Below are 12,815 nucleotides of genomic sequence, written 5' to 3'. Positions count from 1 at the left end.
TCCACAGTTATTAACAAAGCTACTGTTAGGTCATACAAATAAAAAAAAAGTATTTTAAAGGAAATATATACATACATAAATTAAATAAATGTAGTACATTGCATGAGACAACCTGAGAGTTAATTCAAATTAGCTCAAAATATGTCTTTCCTCTGTGGACTAATCCAATTATACTAAGTAGATAGAGGGGTGAAACTTTGAAAGTCATATACAGACTGTCTATAGGTCTCCAAAATGGCTTACTGTGATTGCAGCATCCTGCCCCAGATTTAAAAACAACTAAATAAATCATATTATGTTATGCTGTGGCCTTGTGCAAATGTAAGAAAAAAATTCACATTTTTCCTCATTAGGCCTCGGTCAGACGACCGTTTTTTGCCGCGATTTGCGGATGCGCATGCGATCTGCGCATATATAGAACCATTGCTTCGCAATGGGATCGGTCACATGTCCGCTTTTTATGCGGATGTCCGATAAATTATAGGACACGAGAAATCGCAGATCGCGCCTATCTGCGTTCTGCGATTCCTTGTGTTCTATATATGCGCTCAATAGGGCCGGCGGCAGCAGCACCGACCCCATTGAGAACATATACTATAAAGATCATTCTCCTCTGCCACAGCTGTAACAGCTGTGGCAGAGAAGAACGATGTTCGCCCATTGAATTCAATGGAGCCGGCAATACAGCTGGCTCCATTGAAAGCAATGGGCTGCCGGCGAGTGCATGATGAATTTTCGGGAAGGGCTTAAACATATAAGCCCTTCCCTGAAAACCATCCAAAAATGTGTAAAAAAAATATATATATACTCACCTTGCCCGCGAGTCGGAGTTCAGACGCGGCCGGCCGGCAGTTCTCCTGAACTGCTCTGTGTAGTATTCAGCAGGCAAGGATTTAAAATCCCCGCCTGCTGAATGGGCTGCCTCTGATTGGTCATTCAATAGCTGAGAGCTGCCCCTGATTGGCTCAGCGCAAGGACCAATCAGAGGCAGCACTCACTCACCCATTCATGAATTCATGAATGGGTGAGTGAGAGCTGCCTCTGATTGGTGAGGGCTGTGACCAATCAGAGGCAGCCCATTCAGCAGGCGGGGATTTTAGATCCCCGCCTGCTGAATACTACACAGAGCAGTTCAGGAGAACTGCTGGCCGGCCGCGGCTGAACTAAGGCTGCGGGGACAAGGTGAGCATATATTTTTTTTTAATTTTTACACATTTTTGGATGGTTTTCAGGGAAGGGCTTATATGTTTAAGCCCTTCCCGAAAATTCATCCTGCGCTCGACGGCAGCCCATTGCTTTCAATGGAGCCGGCTGTATTGCCGGCTCCATTGAATTTCAATGGGCGGACAGCGCTCCTTTGATCGGGCCCGTTTCGCCGAAAACGCTGCTAGCTGCAGATTTTTCGGCGAATCGTCGGCCCCGGTCATGCGATTTGCGGATGCGCATCCGTCATGCAATCCGCAAATCGCGGCAAAAAACGGTCGTCTGACCGAGGCCTCAATCTGCGCTCAATACCCCATAAGGACAAAATGAAAATAGAATTTTAGAAATCTTTGTAATTAAAAAAAAAAACAACAAGATATCATGTTGCATTGACATAAGTATTCAGGCCCTTTGGTATGGCACTTGAAATTTAGCTCTGGGGGCCTCCCATTTCTATTGATCATCAAGAGGTTTCTACACCTTGATTCTTTCCAAGAGCAGAGTGGCCTCAGTAATTCTTAAATAGAAGAAGTTTGGAACGGCTTCCTAGAGCTGGACATTTCTATCAAACTAAGTAATTGGGGGAGAGGGGCCTTCATAAGAGAGGTTACCAAGGGCCCAATGGTCACTCTGGCTAAGCTTCAAAGATCCTGTGTGCAGATGGGAGAAACTTCCAGGAGATCAACCATCAATGCAGCATGCCACAAATCTGGCTTTATTGCCAGAAAGAAGCCTCTCATCAGTAAAAGACACATTACAGCCCAACTGAAGTTTGCCAAAAAAGCCTAGGAACTATCAGACTGAAAAACAAGTTTTTCTGTTCTGATGAAACCAAGACTGAACTTTTTGGCCTCAATTTTAAAAGTTATGTCTGTAGGAAACCAGAGATGAGCGAACGTGTTCGTTTAGGACAATTACTCGAGCATCGCTTTTTTTGAGTAACTGCCTACTCAGGCGAAAAAATTTGGGGGGCGCCGGGGTGGAGCGGGAGGTAGCAGGAGGGAACGGGGGGGGGAGCTCTTTCTCGATCTCTCCCCCCCCCCCGCGCTCACCCCCAGCGCCCCCCGAATCTTTTCGCCTGATTAGGCAGTTACTCGAAAAAAGCGATGCTCGATTGAGTAATTGCTCTAAACGAGCACGTTCGCTCATCTCTACTCATCACCTGCCCAATACCATCCCTACAGTGAAGCATCCTGGGGGCAGCAACATACTGTGGGGGGTGTTTTCCAGTGGCTGGGGCAGGAAAACTGGTCAGGGTTGAAGAAGAGCTGAATAAAACAAAATACAGAGATATTCTTAATGAAATCCTGCTTCAGAGCACAAGGGATCTCAGACTGGGCAGAAGGTTTACCTACCAACAAGACAATGACCCTAAGTACACAGCCAAGACAACACAGGAGTGACTTAAGGTCCTTTAACACACAAAGATAATTTTTCAAATGACTAAAAGATGAAAAGATTTAGCGACCTATTTGCAGAAAGTTTTAATGACCATTAACATTTTATCATCTTCATGTGCATGTAAAAGGACCTCGGGAGTTGTTTGAAGAGCCCAGCATGTTTTTAAGTACACGCCCATCTGTGTAAACCGCTTCCTTTGTTCTCCTTGTGGCTGCCAGCAGATTACATTGTTCTCCTAGTGGCTAGTGTAAACATGCTCTGGAAGATTATATTGCAGTCTTTTAAAAGATAAGCTAAATACATTCAAATGGAATGTATTTGCTCAGTCTTTCAGCGGATGAATGATGGATTTTAAGTTTAACTAAAATTCACCTCTTAAACGGAAAGTGCGTGATGCCCACACTTACATGTAATTTTCGGTCATTTGGACGAATTTTGAGTTATAATCGCTGTGTGTAAAAGGACCTTCAGGGACATCTCTGCGAATGCCCTTGAGTGGCCCAGCCAGAACCCTTAATTAAGCCCAATCTAACATGTCTAGAGAGACCTGAAAGTGGCTGCCCGCAGACTGTTCCTATCCAACCTGACAGAGATTTAAGAGGATCTGAAGAGAAGAAAATCCCCAAAATCCAGGTGTGCTTACCTTGTGGTTTCATATCCAAGAAGACTGGAGGCTGTAATCGCTGCCAAAGGTGCTTCAACTAAGTGCTGAGTACAGGGTGTGAATACTTATGTCAATGCAAAAGTTTCGTTTTTCTTTTTTTTTTTTAATTTACAAAGATTTCAAACTTTTTAAAATCTACACAAAGTCACAACATAACAAAATGTAAAAAGAAGTGGAAGGGTCTGAAGACTTTCCAAATGCATTGTATGCTGCAAATGGTTTTTCCATGGCCGAAGGTGAGGTGCCATTTTGACATTCACTTCATCCTCATTCATTACGCAGAAGCTCCAGGAAAGAGTGGCATGAATCAGTTCCAAGACAGCAGAACCTTTCCAATATTGCTATCACCCCACCCCTCTCTTATGTGAAAAGCTGTATATAATTTTGATTAAGAGGTTTACTGGCCTACATCTGTGTAATTTACTTTGATTCATTCACATGGGTAGTATAGACCCTAGTGTGACAGGTACGGCCAATAGCCATCTCCCCAAATCCCACTATACAAATGAACACTTGAAGACAAAGAAGCATTTCATCTGAAGACATAAAAGAAATAGTTGCCAATCTATATACATGAAGGGGCTGCCATACAGCAGTCATCCATTAGCAGAAGCATGGAAATAGAGGTTTTATTACCAAACTTTAGCCAATAACAGAGGGTTATACATCCACTCCAGCACCTCAAACAGAAAGAGGGATTCTCACTTACCAACTACTGGATACAAAAACCACCAACACAATTACTTGGCAGTGATGTCTAAGACAGCCATGTGGGTTTTGCTCCATCTGAAGTGTTCATCAAGCACTGACTGTCCATTGCCTAGCTAAGGAATGAAAACAGCCTGAAAACATGATTTTCTACACAATCACTGTGGAAACCTGCTGAGGCTTAAAGATGAAATCAATGAGCGTGTTTCACTGCAGCCCTGTCAAGTAAACCTTATTAACCGCGAGATCTATATCAAAGAGGGAGTACGCAGGAGCTTCTACAATAGGGGAGAAAGGACTCGAATATTAAGCTAAATACTAGTTTTGTCTCTGAAGATTGTTATTCATCCTATAGGCAACCAATCTGAAATTAATTAATATTAATCTTTAATCACTTAGCCCTTTCCAATCCAATTTTGGATTCAGGGTTTCCAAAAAGGCTTTCTCCTTTTGCTGTTATACAACGGTGCCATCTGCTGGCTAAAGCCAGTGTGTGTGAGCCAGAGAGGCTCTGACAGCAGACTGGCTGGAAATAGATGGTAAGAATACCCTGTCGGACGTCTTCTGACATTGGAGCTGTACAAGTTTCAATCAGAATGTAGGAAGACGTCAGATAGTGGATTGGAAAGGGTTAAAGGGGTATTCTAATCCTGGCCGGAGTCTATGGAAAGAACTGTGTGCTTAGCGCAGTGCTGTTTTTGTAGCTCTCATTGAAGTGAATGGACCCATGCAAACAGCATAGCACAGTAAAACTAAACACAGGAGAAAATTTAGTAAAAGCTTATTTTGCAGCTTGCATTGGCTAAAGTCTTTTTTTCGGATTGCTCGACTAGTACTTGAGTGAGTGGGAGCATTGATTAAAAGACTTTCACGTAGATCTTTAATGCCCCAAGATGGTCTCTATGACTTGTTTACACTGACTGCTGCTATACCACAAGCCACGGCAAAGGGGGCTGAAATATTTTCATTGCCATATTCAGTTTCTTGTAGTCATAGTTATGTATATGCTGATTTTCAACCTATTTACTATGGACTTATATCAATCAAGACTAGCAGCAAGTCTGTGAAGGACCTTTCACACGGGACGGAATATTTCACAACAACATCACAGAATATGCGGTCTATGAATTTCGCACCAATTTTGCACCGCAAACTGCGGATTTTGATGTGTAATTGCCCGCAGGATTCTACTATTTTCAATTCCGTATCAAAATCCGCGTGTGGATTTTGATACGAGCAGTGTGGATTTTGGGGCTAAATATTCCTCCCGTGTGAAAGGTTCCTAAAAAGGCTGAGAACTATTTAAATGAGATATGTCCCGACTCCTATTATGCCTAATGCATGCGGATTTTTGCTGCGGATTCCGGAGCGAGCAAAAAAGATTCTTCATGCACACGAGCAGAAACAAACTGCGGTTTCCACTTGCGGATGAAAAAATGGCAGCATGCTCCATTTTCTTGCGGTTCCCACACAGACGGCTTCCTTTGAAGTCAATGGAAGCCGTCCGAACCGCGGCCCGTCCACAATGTCAATTGCAGATGGGCCACAGATTCCACGAGAAAAGCAGGAGTTTAAAAAGAAAAAGAGTACTGTGCATGTCCGACGGCAAACCGTGTGGACCATCTGCAGTATAGAGAAGCTGGAAGAAGAGAGGTCCGTGCGGATGCCGCCGCCTACACACACAAGTATGCAGGGTCACCAGCCATGGTCACAGACGGGTTCTGTGCGGGAATCCATGTGTGCCGTGTGCATGATGCCTTAGTCTGTTCTAATAAATACTTGTATAACAAATCAGGAGTACATTTCATTAGAACCTTGCATTGTGCTATTATTGCTCTATTACTCCTCTTAGGAAATGTTACCATTCCCCCTTGATGTGTCCCTACATAGTCAGCACATACAGGACAGTATCAGACTGTGCAGGGACACTTCCCAACTGGAATCACCCGGTTATCAATTTATTTGTAAATTTACAGGAGGAATAACAGAGGATTGGCACAATACGCAGTGTTAAAGAAAGATGGACAAGAAATTGTTATTTACTGGTGAATACATGTACTTACTACACTAGACATGTCAGGAGAGCTGACAGATCCTCTTTAAAAGGGTTGTCCACTAAGCATAACCTGTCCATATGCTCAGCTAGGACCCCACTATGGGGCACAGAGCAGAGTAACTGCTCTGCACTCCTTTCTATTAGTAAGCATGGAAAGTAACTACAAAGAGCATACCTGTCCTTTTAGGTAACGTTCCAGAATAAACTGTCGTGTGTGTACGTAATGAATACAACAATTTCTGACCATTAGGGCTTCTTCACATGGGCATATGTGCTACTACACTCTCCGCTAAGGAGCATAGTTGCGCATAAAAGAAATAAAAGTTTTTTCTGTTGCGCCCAAATTCGAAAAAGAATCAGGAAGACAGGTCCTGCACTATTATTTCTCGCTCGTACTGTTAAGGGCGAGAATACTGCTATTGAAAACACAACCATTGAAATCAATAGTTTTGCTTTGTCCAGTTATGCGACCCTGATTATCACCGCCGCATACGGGACTAAATCACGCCCATCTGTTTAAGCGCTTATACAAATTGCTTTCATCTCTACATGCTTTCTTTGCTATCTTTACTTGTCAGCTTTCATGAGCTGGTGGGTGGAAACTAGCTGCTCTAATGTCTCCCATACACTGCACACATAGAGAAAAGGATCCTGCTCCCCTACCACATGTTCAGAAGCATCATCAGCATAGATGACATGATATACCCGTAATGAGAACTGTAGAGAATCCAGCACTGGGGTGAGACAGTCAACACTTACTGCAGTCTTCAGCTGTAGTGGCTTATTCATATGACCATACGAGTGAAACACTGCATTGGGTCACACAACGTTTTACCGCTCTGTGTGAGGGCTTATGAGCTTGCTATCACTGCGTATGGCAGCGAGTGCACTTCGCATGACAGTGTATCTCACGCACACTATCATGCGCAGTGACTTTTTCTTTTTGATTCCCCACTATGTCTCACAGCGGGGTTGCGTATGTATTGTTGCCCTACGCAATGTATTGCATATGGACAGCGTTGCATACGCTACTCAAATAAAAGAATAAGGCTTACGCTGCTGAGAAATAGAGCATGCTGCAATTTTTTTCTTGTGTGTATCTACAGTGAATTCTGCAGTGTTTATACGCTAATGTGAATGGATCAATGAAAGTCCATTTACTTTCAATGACTCCACTCACCGTGTGTTATGCGCCCATGCATCGCGGGCATAATATGCACTGAAATCATGGTTGTGTTAATGAGCCCTTACTCTGCAGCCGCTTCCTCCTCCCCTTTCCATAAACTTCTATGGGCAGCATGTAACCTAATCCCACAGTGAGCCACTAACATATCTTGAAATAGATTTTAGCAGTATTTCAGAGTGAGTGATCAGTGCAAACGGAGTTGAAGGTGTCTAATAAGTGGAAAAAGAGAAATTTTTCTCTAATAAGATATATTACAAGTTTCGTATATTTGTTTGAACTAGAGATGAGCGAACGTACTCGTTTCGAGTAATTACTCGATCGAGCACCGCGATTTTCGAGTACTTCACTACTCGGGTGAAAAGATTCGGGGGGCGCCGGGGGGTGGCGTGGCGGAGTGGGGGGTAGCAGCGGGGAACAGGGGGAAGCCCTCTCTCTCTCCCTCTTCCCCCCCCACTCCCCACTGCAACCCCCGAATCTTTTCGCCCGAGTACGGAAGTACTCGAAAATCGCGGCGCTCGGGCAAAAAAGGGGCGTGGACGAGTAGGTTCGCTCATCTCTAGTTTGAACTATTGATGTATGCATGGTTTATTAAAACAACAGTGCCTAATTAAGTGGTCAAGTGGAAATATGGATGTGTCTGAATACGGTTATGGCTGCATTCTTCATTAAAGAATTAGCTCTATGAAATATTCCTAAATTGGTTCTACGGACAAGAATGATAGGAAACGGCCTGTAAACCCCATGATGGGGAGTTTCACATACACGACCTATGACATGCAGGACAGAGAGTGGAGCACACCCTAAAAACATACAATCTCATCATTTATTTTTGCCCTCGGTCTTTGTTGCTGTAGTATTAGCCAGAACAAAACAGCTAAATACAAAGAAGTCAGCATGTCTGTTGTGAGCAAAGCTATTAATGCTATATTCAGTTAGAAGAATTGTTTCAGTCATTTGACTGTCACCTCCACAGTGACGCGATGGCATTTATGAGACGATCAAGGCAGATGTAGTGAGGTAACTCGGCTTATTAGCAGTACTGTGGTATGGCTTTGGTTAGCTGCTATATGCGTGACTGGGTTAAAAAAAAAAAGAAAAAAAATCGCAATCCTAATTCCTGGGCCCCCGGTGCCTATGGCAACCGTCTTTGGTCTCCTTGGAAACTAATCTCGTGGTATTTGAACAATGTTAAAAAGGGACGTTTAATCTTGCAAACGTTCAAACTCTTTCTTGGGATCTGATTTAGAGAGCAGCAAAAAGAGAACAAAGAAAAAAGGGAAAGCTATGAAATAAAAATGGAGGCTTATTTCTGCACATTGTTGATTTAGTGCTACAATCCGACCTTCTATTGTGTATATTAATCTGGAACAAACACAGTTGTCTTTAGTTCCATCTGGAGAATATGGATTACAATAACTTTACTAATACAAACTCCAAAATATTGTGGATACAAGTCAGTTCTGCTGCCTTTAGCTTTTAGGGGTCTCAAAACTTCTGGCACATGCTTCTATTTCCAAAAAGATTTTTTTCCTGTACTTTCAGAATTTATTGTCTTGCACGGCAGTTTAAAACCATCTACCGAGCTTCTAGGTTTTTGAATAGAATACTAGAAGTATAGTGAAGACTGACACAAAGGCAGACCAAAAGGATTTAGGCTAAATTCACACAGGCAAGCATGATATTGGGCTGAGTTCCTCAGTCTGCTATCGCACTTGCCAACGTGTGTTTTCACATCGAGGATCACTTCTGTGAAATTGCGATCCTCAGGCGTGTTTCGCGCATGTCAGAAGATCGCAAGTGTTTATCATTGATTTCATAGGGAAGCAACACATCGCAATCGCATGTACATCACACGGCATATGAGTGCCATGCAATGTCTTTTAAGGTCCCATTGCAAACAAATGGCAAGGCGTTCCGAGGGAACGCCAAAAGATAGCACGTGCTGCAATAGAACAATCGCTCATGTGAATAAGTCCATTTAAAAGAATGGAGTTCATATTCGTGCATCTCGCAAGGCACGATTCTTGCCCATGTGAATAAGTCCTTAGGCCTCCTTCTCACGACCATATGTTTTTACATTCGCCCGTACGCACTGTATAATCCCATGAATGAAAATTTGCAGCGATCGAGTCCCGATCTTTATTTGCACATTTCATGCTATTCACACGGGGCGCTGCTGCGTGAATATTAAATAATATGCATAAGCGATGGAAACCAACGATTGCTAGAAATCCTCTAAATGATAATTAATGCATAAAGTGGTTTTCCAGGGAAGTACTACTGATGACCTATCATCAGTTGATCAATAGTTGATCGGATGGGATCCCTCGATCAGCTGAGTGTCCACTTTCTGTCAGCGTCGCAAGCGGCGACCTCTGTGTAGAGCCCGATGCTTGTAACTGCAGGTACGACTACCATTAATTTAAATGGGAGCCGTGCCTGCAGTTACAAGCGCCGCCCACTACACAAAGGTCATCGTGGAGGCTTCCGCTCTGACCTCTGTGCTATTGTGGTGCTGACAGCATGCGCCGGCGCAGCTAATCGGTTGTGGGCCCCGAGTGACGGACCCTGGCTGATCAACTATGATGACCTAATCTGATGATAGGTCATCAATAGTATTCTCACTGGAAAACACCTTTAATTAGAGCCAGCTGCCTGCTTTTCCCAGCGTTGTACGTGGCATAACTCCCTCCCCCTCCATTTCTTCCAGCTGCCATAGAAGTCTATGGGAGCTTGCTGTTTATTACATCAAAAGATAGGGCAAGACCTATCTTTTCACGTGGCGTATAAAATCGGCGACTGAAAACGGTCACATAGGTGCTATTTTTGCCGGCAAAAAATAGTTTGTCTGAATGAACTCTTTGAAATCCAGTGCTTCGCATGGTTGCGATTAGAGATGAGCGAGTATACTCGCTAAGGCACATTACTCGAGCGAGTAGTGCCTTAGTCGAATATCTGCCCGCTCGTCTCTAAAGATTCGGGTGCCGGTGGCGGGCGGGGAGCGGCAGGGGAGAGCGGCGAGGAACGGAGGGGAGATCCCTCTCTCCCCCCGCTTCCCGCCGCAACTCACCTGTCACCTGGCAGCCAAATCTTTAGAGACGAGCGGGCAGATACTCGACTAAGGCACTACTCGCTCGAGTAGTTAGCCTTAGCGAGTATGCTCGCTCATCTCTAGTTGCGATTTCTGGGTGAGATACCTACGTAAATACAGCCGTCTGGATAAGCCCTTAGACTGATAGCACGCTGCTGCTGTATTTTGGACCCTGTTTTGCCTCCATAATGCAGAAGTGCGTCCTGGCTTACCGCTGGTCTCCTGACCTCGATTCCAAGCATCATAGGACTGTATAATGCTCAGAATTTGAAGGTATCTCAGGACAAAATACGACAGTGTGTCACCAGCCTCAGGCAGATTCATATGTAGCATGTGACTCATCGGTATTTGTCAGTTTACAACCCTTATGGTAACTGTAAGAGCTGTCGTCTCACTAACTGATCCCACTGATCATGAAAGCATAAAGACTAATTTGGCTTCAGCAAGTAAAGCATATTGAAAATGCAAATCTGCTTCAGAAATCTGTGGGTCATCCTCAAATTCCTGCCGTGGATTCAGAAAGTTCCGTTATGTGAACAAGCTCTTAGGGTGGTTTCACACACAGTGTTTTTCCAAAAAAACGCTGCAGTTTTTCTGGTAGTTTTTCATAGATTTTTTTTTTAGCTAAATCCAAAAGTAGATTGAAAAGGAATCCAAAATCTAAAAGGACTTCTACTTCTCCTTGCTGCTCGATCCACTTCTGGATTTTGCTCTAAAAGCTGCATGAAAAACCTTTTCGTGAAGTCAATCTGAAGGGTTAAAGGGGTTGTACCAGAATTTGAAGTTATTCCCCATCCAAGTTGCAGATCAGTGCTGGTCTCACCCCCGAGATCCTTGCTGATCTCGAGAGTGGGACTCCCATGTCATGTTCTCCTATCACCTCTCCTCCTGCAATGATGTTCATTTCAACGGCCTGAGTGCCACTCGGGTATCTCGGCTGTCCCATTGAAAGTGAATGGAGCACTTGTGCAGTAATCCCGCAGTGAGGAGGACAAGGGACATGGGACCCCCATTCTTGAGATCAGCCGGGATCACAGCTGTGATAGGGCATAACTTCAAATTCTGGTAAACCCCTTTAAACTATTGTGCTCTAGGAACCAGAGCTTGTTTACTGTCCTGGCATCCATATGAAAAAGACATATAGGTGAGTACCCTGCTCTATAGCACATGGAGGTAAATTTCTGGGCCACAGGCTTTGTATGAGCACTGTATTTGGCATTCCTGTGACAGATCCCCAATACACCTGTGTGCATGAGGCCTCAGTAGTGGCAGTAATCCTAAATATAAACTTTGTATTCCTTTTTTTGAAGGGGTTAGGCAAGCATGGAAAGAGCTGATGATATGCACAGCCATCAGCTAGTGATCAGAGAGGGCACTTTCTCCCTAGATGTTTCCCCTGCAAATAAGACACTGTCTTAAATTAATTTCTGCCCCCAAAGAGGCACTAGGCCTTATTTTCTTCTCCTAGCAGACTTGGTCCAGGTCCCTCATGCTGCTCTCCAGTGCCACAGCACAGTTCCTGCAGTCCTCAGCCACCCCACACATCATCCCTTCCTGATTATGGGATCCATAAATCCTGCCTCCACAAAGCGATGGCTGTGATTGGTTCATCGAGCATTGCATGGATTGGCTGCGCCACGGCGCTCTAAGAACCAATCACAGTCATCACATTATGGAGGCGAGATTTAAGAATTTGCTGAGCCGCGGCTCAGCTAATTCATAATTCCCACCTCCACGATGTGATGCCTGTGATTAGTTCTTCGAGTGCTGCTCAGCCAATAAATGCAGCGCTTGATGAACCAATGGCTGTGATTGGTTCTTTGAGTGCTGCATTGATGGGCTGAGCAGCACTCGAAGAACCAATCACATCCATCAGGTCGTGGAGGTGGGATTTATGAATCAGCTGAGCTGTGTCTTATTTTCAGGAAAATACCGTAGTTGGGGGTCCCAGAAGAGGATTATCTTCACCTTTCAGACATTTATGGAATTTCCTGTACAAATGCCATAAATCTTTACAGTTTGAAACCATAGGAAGGATATAATATAATATGGTGCTTCCTATATCACTATAAACAGCATTTTTTCCTGCTGCGTCTCTGAATAGCTACAAGAATTAAAAATCAAACATAATAACGTTCACTCTTTGGCTTGTGATTCACTTTCCTTTAGTCTGTGTAATACCATAACAGGCAGCTTCTGAAAGGCAATAAATTACTCTTGTAATAGTGGGAGCACATATTCAGATTATACAAGGAAACTCCAGCCTTGCATGAAAGTAAGAAAATATATAATCATGTAGAACAAACAATTCCTTCCCCGCTCATTATAATTATATATAACCCCAAGCTAGAACTAATAGCGGGCTTACAGGCATTGGACCAGTACACCAGAGGGGTATACCGCATCTACTGCTGGACATACAGAAATTCTTACTTCAAATCATGAAGAAATACGAATACATTTGAATATGCTGAAAGATTTCATGGATCTTACCCTGCGGCGTAAT

At 43.8% G+C, this 12,815-nt stretch overlaps 1 protein-coding gene across 3 annotated transcripts in view; it reads right to left on the bottom strand.

Annotated features, from left to right (window-relative positions):
* GTF2IRD1 (GTF2I repeat domain containing 1) overlaps nt 1–12,815 on the bottom strand; it is a 108,759-nt gene that overhangs the window by 67,737 nt on the left and 28,207 nt on the right. The gene's annotated exons all lie outside the window — the stretch shown is intronic.

This window comes from Eleutherodactylus coqui, chromosome 1 (genome assembly GCF_035609145.1).
Source record: "Eleutherodactylus coqui strain aEleCoq1 chromosome 1, aEleCoq1.hap1, whole genome shotgun sequence".
Lineage (NCBI taxonomy): Eukaryota > Metazoa > Chordata > Amphibia > Anura > Eleutherodactylidae > Eleutherodactylus > Eleutherodactylus coqui.
The sequence above is the reverse complement of the archived record's forward strand: the minus strand, read 5'-3'. Positions and strand labels throughout refer to the sequence as shown.